The sequence below is a fragment of the Pseudophryne corroboree genome, unplaced genomic scaffold (genome assembly GCF_028390025.1).
Source record: "Pseudophryne corroboree isolate aPseCor3 unplaced genomic scaffold, aPseCor3.hap2 scaffold_138, whole genome shotgun sequence".
NCBI classification, from domain to species: domain Eukaryota; kingdom Metazoa; phylum Chordata; class Amphibia; order Anura; family Myobatrachidae; genus Pseudophryne; species Pseudophryne corroboree.
Window position 1 is genome coordinate 913235 of NW_026968006.1, and position 6201 is coordinate 919435.

Here is a 6201-nt window from a genome sequence, read left to right on the forward strand (position 1 = left end):
TTGAACTTGTAACTGACTTATTATGAATGCGCTGCAGGTGACGTATAAGGGAGGATGTTCCGAGGTGGTTAACGTCCTTACCCCTACTTATTACAGCTTGACAAAGGCAACACACGGCTTGACACCTGTTGTCCGCATTTGTGTTGAAATACCTCCACACCGAAGAGCTGATTTTTTTGGTATTTTCACCAGGCATGTCAATGGCCATATTCCTCCCACGGACAACAGGTGTCTCCCCGGGTGCCTGACTTAAACAAACCACCTCACCATCAGAATCCTCCTGGTCAATTTCCTCCCCAGCGCCAGCAACACCCATATCCTCCTCATCCTGGTGTACTTCAACACTGACATCTTCAATCTGACTATCAGGAACTGGACTGCGGGTGCTCCTTCCAGCACTTGCAGGGGGCGTGCAAATGGTGGAAGGCGCATGCTCTTCACGTCCAGTGTTGGGAAGGTCAGGCATCGCAACCGACACAATTGGACTCTCCTTGTGGATTTGGGATTTCGAAGAACGCACAGTTCTTTGCTGTGCTTTTGCCAGCTTGAGTCTTTTCATTTTTCTAGCGAGAGGCTGAGTGCTTCCATCCTCATGTGAAGCTGAACCACTAGCCATGAACATAGGCCAGGGCCTCAGCCGTTCCTTGCCACTCCGTGTGGTAAATGGCATATTGGCAAGTTTACGCTTCTCCTCCGACAATTTTATTTTAGATTTTTGAGTCCTTTTTTTACTGATATTTGGTGTTTTGGATTTTACATGCTCTGTACTATGACATTGGGCATCGGCCTTGGCAGACAACGTTGCTGGCATTTCATCGTCTCGGCCATGACTAGTGGCGGCAGCTTCAGCACGAGGTGGAAGTCGATCTTGATCTTTCCCTATTTTTGGAACCTCAACATTTTTGTTCTCCAAATTTTAATAGGCACAACTAAAAGGCACCTCAGGTAAACAATGGAGATGGATGGATACTAGTATACTTATGGATGACGAGCGACTGCCGACACAGAGGTAGCTACAGCCGTGGACTACCGTACTGTGTCTGCTGCTAATATAGACTGGATGATAATGAGATAAAATTAAAATATATATATATATATCACACTAGTACTGCAGCCGGACAGGTATATATTATGTAATGACGGACCTGCTGGACACTGTCTGTCAGCACTGCAGACTCCTAAAGTAAGCTACTAGTATCAAGAAGATAGAAAAAAAAAACCACGGGTAGGTGGTATACAATTATGGATGGACGAGCGACTGCCGACACAGAGGTAACTACAGCCGTGGACTACCGTACTGTGTCTGCTGCTAATATAGACTGGATGATAATGAGATAAAATTAAAATATATATATATATCACACTAGTACTGCAGCCGGACAGGTATATATTATGTAATGACGGACCTGCTGGACACTGTCTGTCAGCACTGCAGACTCCTAAAGTAAGCTACTAGTTTCAAGAAGATAGAAAAAAAAAAAACCACGGGTAGGTGGTATACAATTATGGATGGACGAGCGACTGCCGACACAGAGGTAGCTACAGCCGTGGACTACCGTACTGTGTCTGCTGCTAATATAGACTGGATGATAATGAGATAAAATTAAAATATATATATATATCACACTAGTACTGCAGCCGGACAGGTATATATTATGTAATGACGGACCTGCTGGACACTGTCTGTCAGCACTGCAGACTCCTAAAGTAAGCTACTAGTATCAAGAAGATAGAAAAAAAAAAAACCACGGGTAGGTGGTATACAATTATGGATGGACGAGCGACTGCCGACACAGAGGTAGCTACAGCCGTGGACTATCGTACTGTGTCTGCTGCTAATATAGACTGGATGATAATGAGATAAAATTAAAATATATATATATTATATATCACACTAGTACTGCAGCCGGACAGGTATATATTATGTAATGACGGACCTGCTGGACACTGTCTGTCAGACTCAGCACTGCAGACTCCTAAAGTAAGCTACTAGTATCAAGAAGATAGAAAAAAAAAAACCACGGGTAGGTGGTATACAATTATGGATGGACGAGCGACTGCCGACACAGAGGTAGCTACAGCCGTGGACTACCGTACTGTGTCTGCTGCTAATATAGACTGGATGATAATGAGATAAAATTAATATATATATATATATATATATACAGTATATATCACACTAGTACTGCAGCCGGACAGGTATATATTATGTAATGACGGACCTGCTGGACACTGTCTGCAGAATGTGTTTATAAAAACACCACACGACGAGTGTTTAACTTTTTCAGGCTGACAATCACAATATACTGGTGGTCAGCAGACAATCACAATACTGGTGGTCAGTGGTCACTGGTCAGTCACACTGGCAGTGGCACTCTGGCAGCAAAAGTGTGCACTGTACTTAAAATATGTACTCCTGCTATAACTGCTCCCCAGTCTCCCCCACAATTAAGCTGTGTGAGCAGTGAGCACTCAGCACAGTCAGATAATGATATACAGTATTACATATAATGCAGCACACTGGGCTGAGCACAGATATGGTATGTGACTGTGTCACACTGTGTATCGGTTTTTTTCAGGCAGAGAACGGATTAATTAAACTGGTGGTCACTGGTCACACTATCAGCAGCAAGTAGTACTCCTCCTAATAATATGCTCCCCAAAATTTGTGTCTCTCTCTAGTACTCTAGTCTAAACGGAGAGGACGCCAGCCACGTCCTCTCCCTATCAATCTCAATGATGACGTTCGGGCGCGCTCGGGTTAACCGAGCAAGGCGGGAAGATCCGAGTCGCTCGGCCCCGTGTAAAAAAACCTGAAGTTCGGGCGGGTTCGGATTCTGAGGAACCGAACCCGCTCATCTCTACCCTCTATACAGTACACTGACCTCTATATACCTGCTAGTACATCCCTGATGCCTATATTCCCTAAGCTAAATCCCAGACGCCTCTATTCCCTACGCTACATCCCTGACGCCTCTATTCCCTATGCTACATCCCTGACGCCTCTATACCCTACGCTACATCCCTGATGCCTCTATTCCCTACGCTACATTCCTGATGCCTCTATAACCTACGCTACATCCCTGACGCCTCTATACCCTACGCTACATCCCTGACGCCTCTATACAGTACAATGCATTACTGATCCCTCTAGACCATACATCCTCATTACATCAGTGAGATAGTGAAACACTGGAAAAAATAAGAATTTACTTACCGATAATTCTATTTCTCATAGTCCGTAGTGGATGCTGGGGACTCCGTAAGGACCATGGGGAATAGCGGCTCCGCAGGAGACTGGGCACATCTAAAGAAAGCTTTAGGACTAGCTGGTGTGCACTGGCTCCTCCCCCTATGACCCTCCTCCAAGCCTCAGTTAGGATACTGTGCCCGGACGAGCGTACACAATAAGGAAGGATTTTGAATCCCGGGTAAGACTCATACCAGCCACACCGATCACACCGTATAACTTGTGATCTGAACCCAGTTAACAGTATGATAACAGAGGAGCCTCTGAAAAGATGGCTCCCAACAATAATAACCCGATTTTTGTAACAATAACTATGTACAAGTATTGCAGACAATCCGCACTTGGGATGGGCGCCCAGCATCCACTACGGACTATGAGAAATAGAATTATCGGTAAGTAAATTCTTATTTTCTATAACGTCCTAAGTGGATGCTGGGGACTCCGTAAGGACCATGGGGATTATACCAAAGCTCCCAAACGGGCGGGAGAGTGCGGATGACTCTGCAGCACCGAATGAGAGAACTCCAGGTCCTCCTCAGCCAGGGTATCAAATTTGTAGAATTTAGCAAACGTGTTTGCCCCTGACCAAGTAGCTGCTCGGCAAAGTTGTAAAGCCGAGACCCCTCGGGCAGCCGCCCAAGATGAGCCCACTTTCCTTGTGGAACGGGCTTTTACAGATTTTAGCTGTGGCAGGCCTGCCACAGAATGTGCAAGCTGAATTGCACTACAATCCAACGAGCAATAGTCTGCTTAGAAGCAGAAACACCCAGCATGTTGGGTGCATACAGGATAAACAGCGAGTCAGATTTCCTGACTCCAGCCATCCTGGAAACATCTTTTTCAGGGCCCTGACAACATCCAGCAACCTGGATTCCTCCAAGTCCCTAGTAGCCGCAGGCACCACAATAGGTTGGTTCAGGTGAAAACGCTGGAACCACCTTAGGGAGAAACTGAGGACGAGTCCTCAATTCCGCCCTGTCCGAATGGAAAATCAGATAAGGGCTTTCACAGGATAAAGCCGCCAATTCTGACACGCGCCTGGCCGAGGCCAGGGCCAACAGCATGACCACTTTCCATGTGAGATATTTTAACTCCACAGATTTAAGTGGTTCAAACCAATGTGACTTTTGGAACCCAAACTACATTGAGATCCCAAATTGCCACTGGAGGCACAAAAGGAGGCTGTATATGCAGTACCCCTTTTACAAACGTCTAAACTTCAGGGACTGAAGCTAGTTCTTTTTTGGAAGAAAATTGACAGGGCCGAAATCTGAACCTTAATGGACCCCAATTTCAGGCCCATAAACACTCCTGTATGCAGGAAATGTAGGAATCGACCCATTTGAATTTCCTCCGTCGGGCCTTACTGGCCTCGCACTACGCAACATATTTTCGCCAATTGCGGTGATAATGTTTTTTGCGGTTACATCCTTCCTGGCTATTGATCAGGATAGGGATGACTTCATCCGGAATGCCTTTTTTCCTTCAGGATCCGGTGTTCAACCGCCATGCCGTCAAACGCAGCCGCTGTAAGTCTTGGAACAGACAGGGTCCTTGCTGGAGCAGGTCCCTTCTTAGAGGTAGAGGCCACGGATCCTCCGTGAGCATCTCTTGAAGTTCCGGTTACCAAGTCCTTCTTGGCCAATCCGGAGCCACGAATATAGTGCTTTCTCCTCTCCATCTTATCAATCTCAGTACCTTGGGTATGAGAGGCAGAGGAGGGAACACATATACTGACTGGTACACCCACGGTGTTACCAGAGCGTCTACAACTATTGCCTGAGGGTCTCTTGACCTGGCGCAATACCTGTCGAGTTTTTTAATCATGTGGACGACTTCTGGGTGAAGTCCCCACTCTCCCGGGAGGAGGTCGTGCTGAGGAAGTCTGCTTCCCAGTTGTCCACTCCCGGAATGAATACTATTGACAGTGCTATCACATGATTTTCCGCCCAGCGAAGAATCCTTGCAGCTTCTGCCATTGCCCTCCTGCTTCTTGTGCCACCCTGTCTGTTTACGTGGGTGACTGCCATGATGTTGTCCGACTGGATCAACACCGGCTGACCTTGAAGCAGAGGTCTTGCTAAGCTTAGAGCATTGTAAATGGCCCTTAGCTTCAGGATATTTATGTGAAGTGATGTATCCCGGCTTGACCCTAAGCCCTGGATATTCCTTCCCTGTGTGACTGCTCCCCAGCCTCGCAGGCTGGCATCCGTGGTCACCAGGACCCAGTCCTGAATGCCGAATCTGCGGCCCTCTAGAAGATGAGCACTCTGCAACCACCACAGGATGGATACCCTTGTCCTTGGTGACAGGGTTATCCGCTGATGCATCTGAAAATGCGACCCGGACCATTTGTCCAGTAGGTTCCACTGGAAAGTTCTTGCGTGGAATCTAACGAATGGGATTGCTTCGTATGAAGCCATCATTTTTTCCCAGAACCCTTGTGCATTGATGCACTGAGACTTGGTTCGGTTTTAGGAGGTTCCTGATTAGCTCGGATAACTCCCTGGCTTTCTCTTCCGGGAGAAACACCTTTTTTCTGGACTGTGTCCAGGATCATCCCTAGGAAACAGAAGACAAGTCGTCGGAACCAGCTGCGATTTTGGAATATTGAGAATCCAATCGTGCTGCCGCAACACTACCTGAGATAGTGCTACACCGACCTCCAACTGTTCCCTGGATCTTACCCTTATCAGGGAATCGTCCAAGTAAGGGATAACTAAAATTCCCTTCCTTCGAAGGGATATCATTTCGTCCATTACCTTGGTAAAGACCCGGGGTGCCGTGGACCATCCCTACGGCAGCATCTGAACTGATAGTGACAGTTCTGTACCATAACCTGAGGTACCCTTGGTGAGAAGGGTAAATTTTGACATGAAGGTAAGCATCCTTGATGTCCCGAGACATCATGTAGTCCCCTTCTTCCAGGTTCGCAATCACTACTCTGAGTG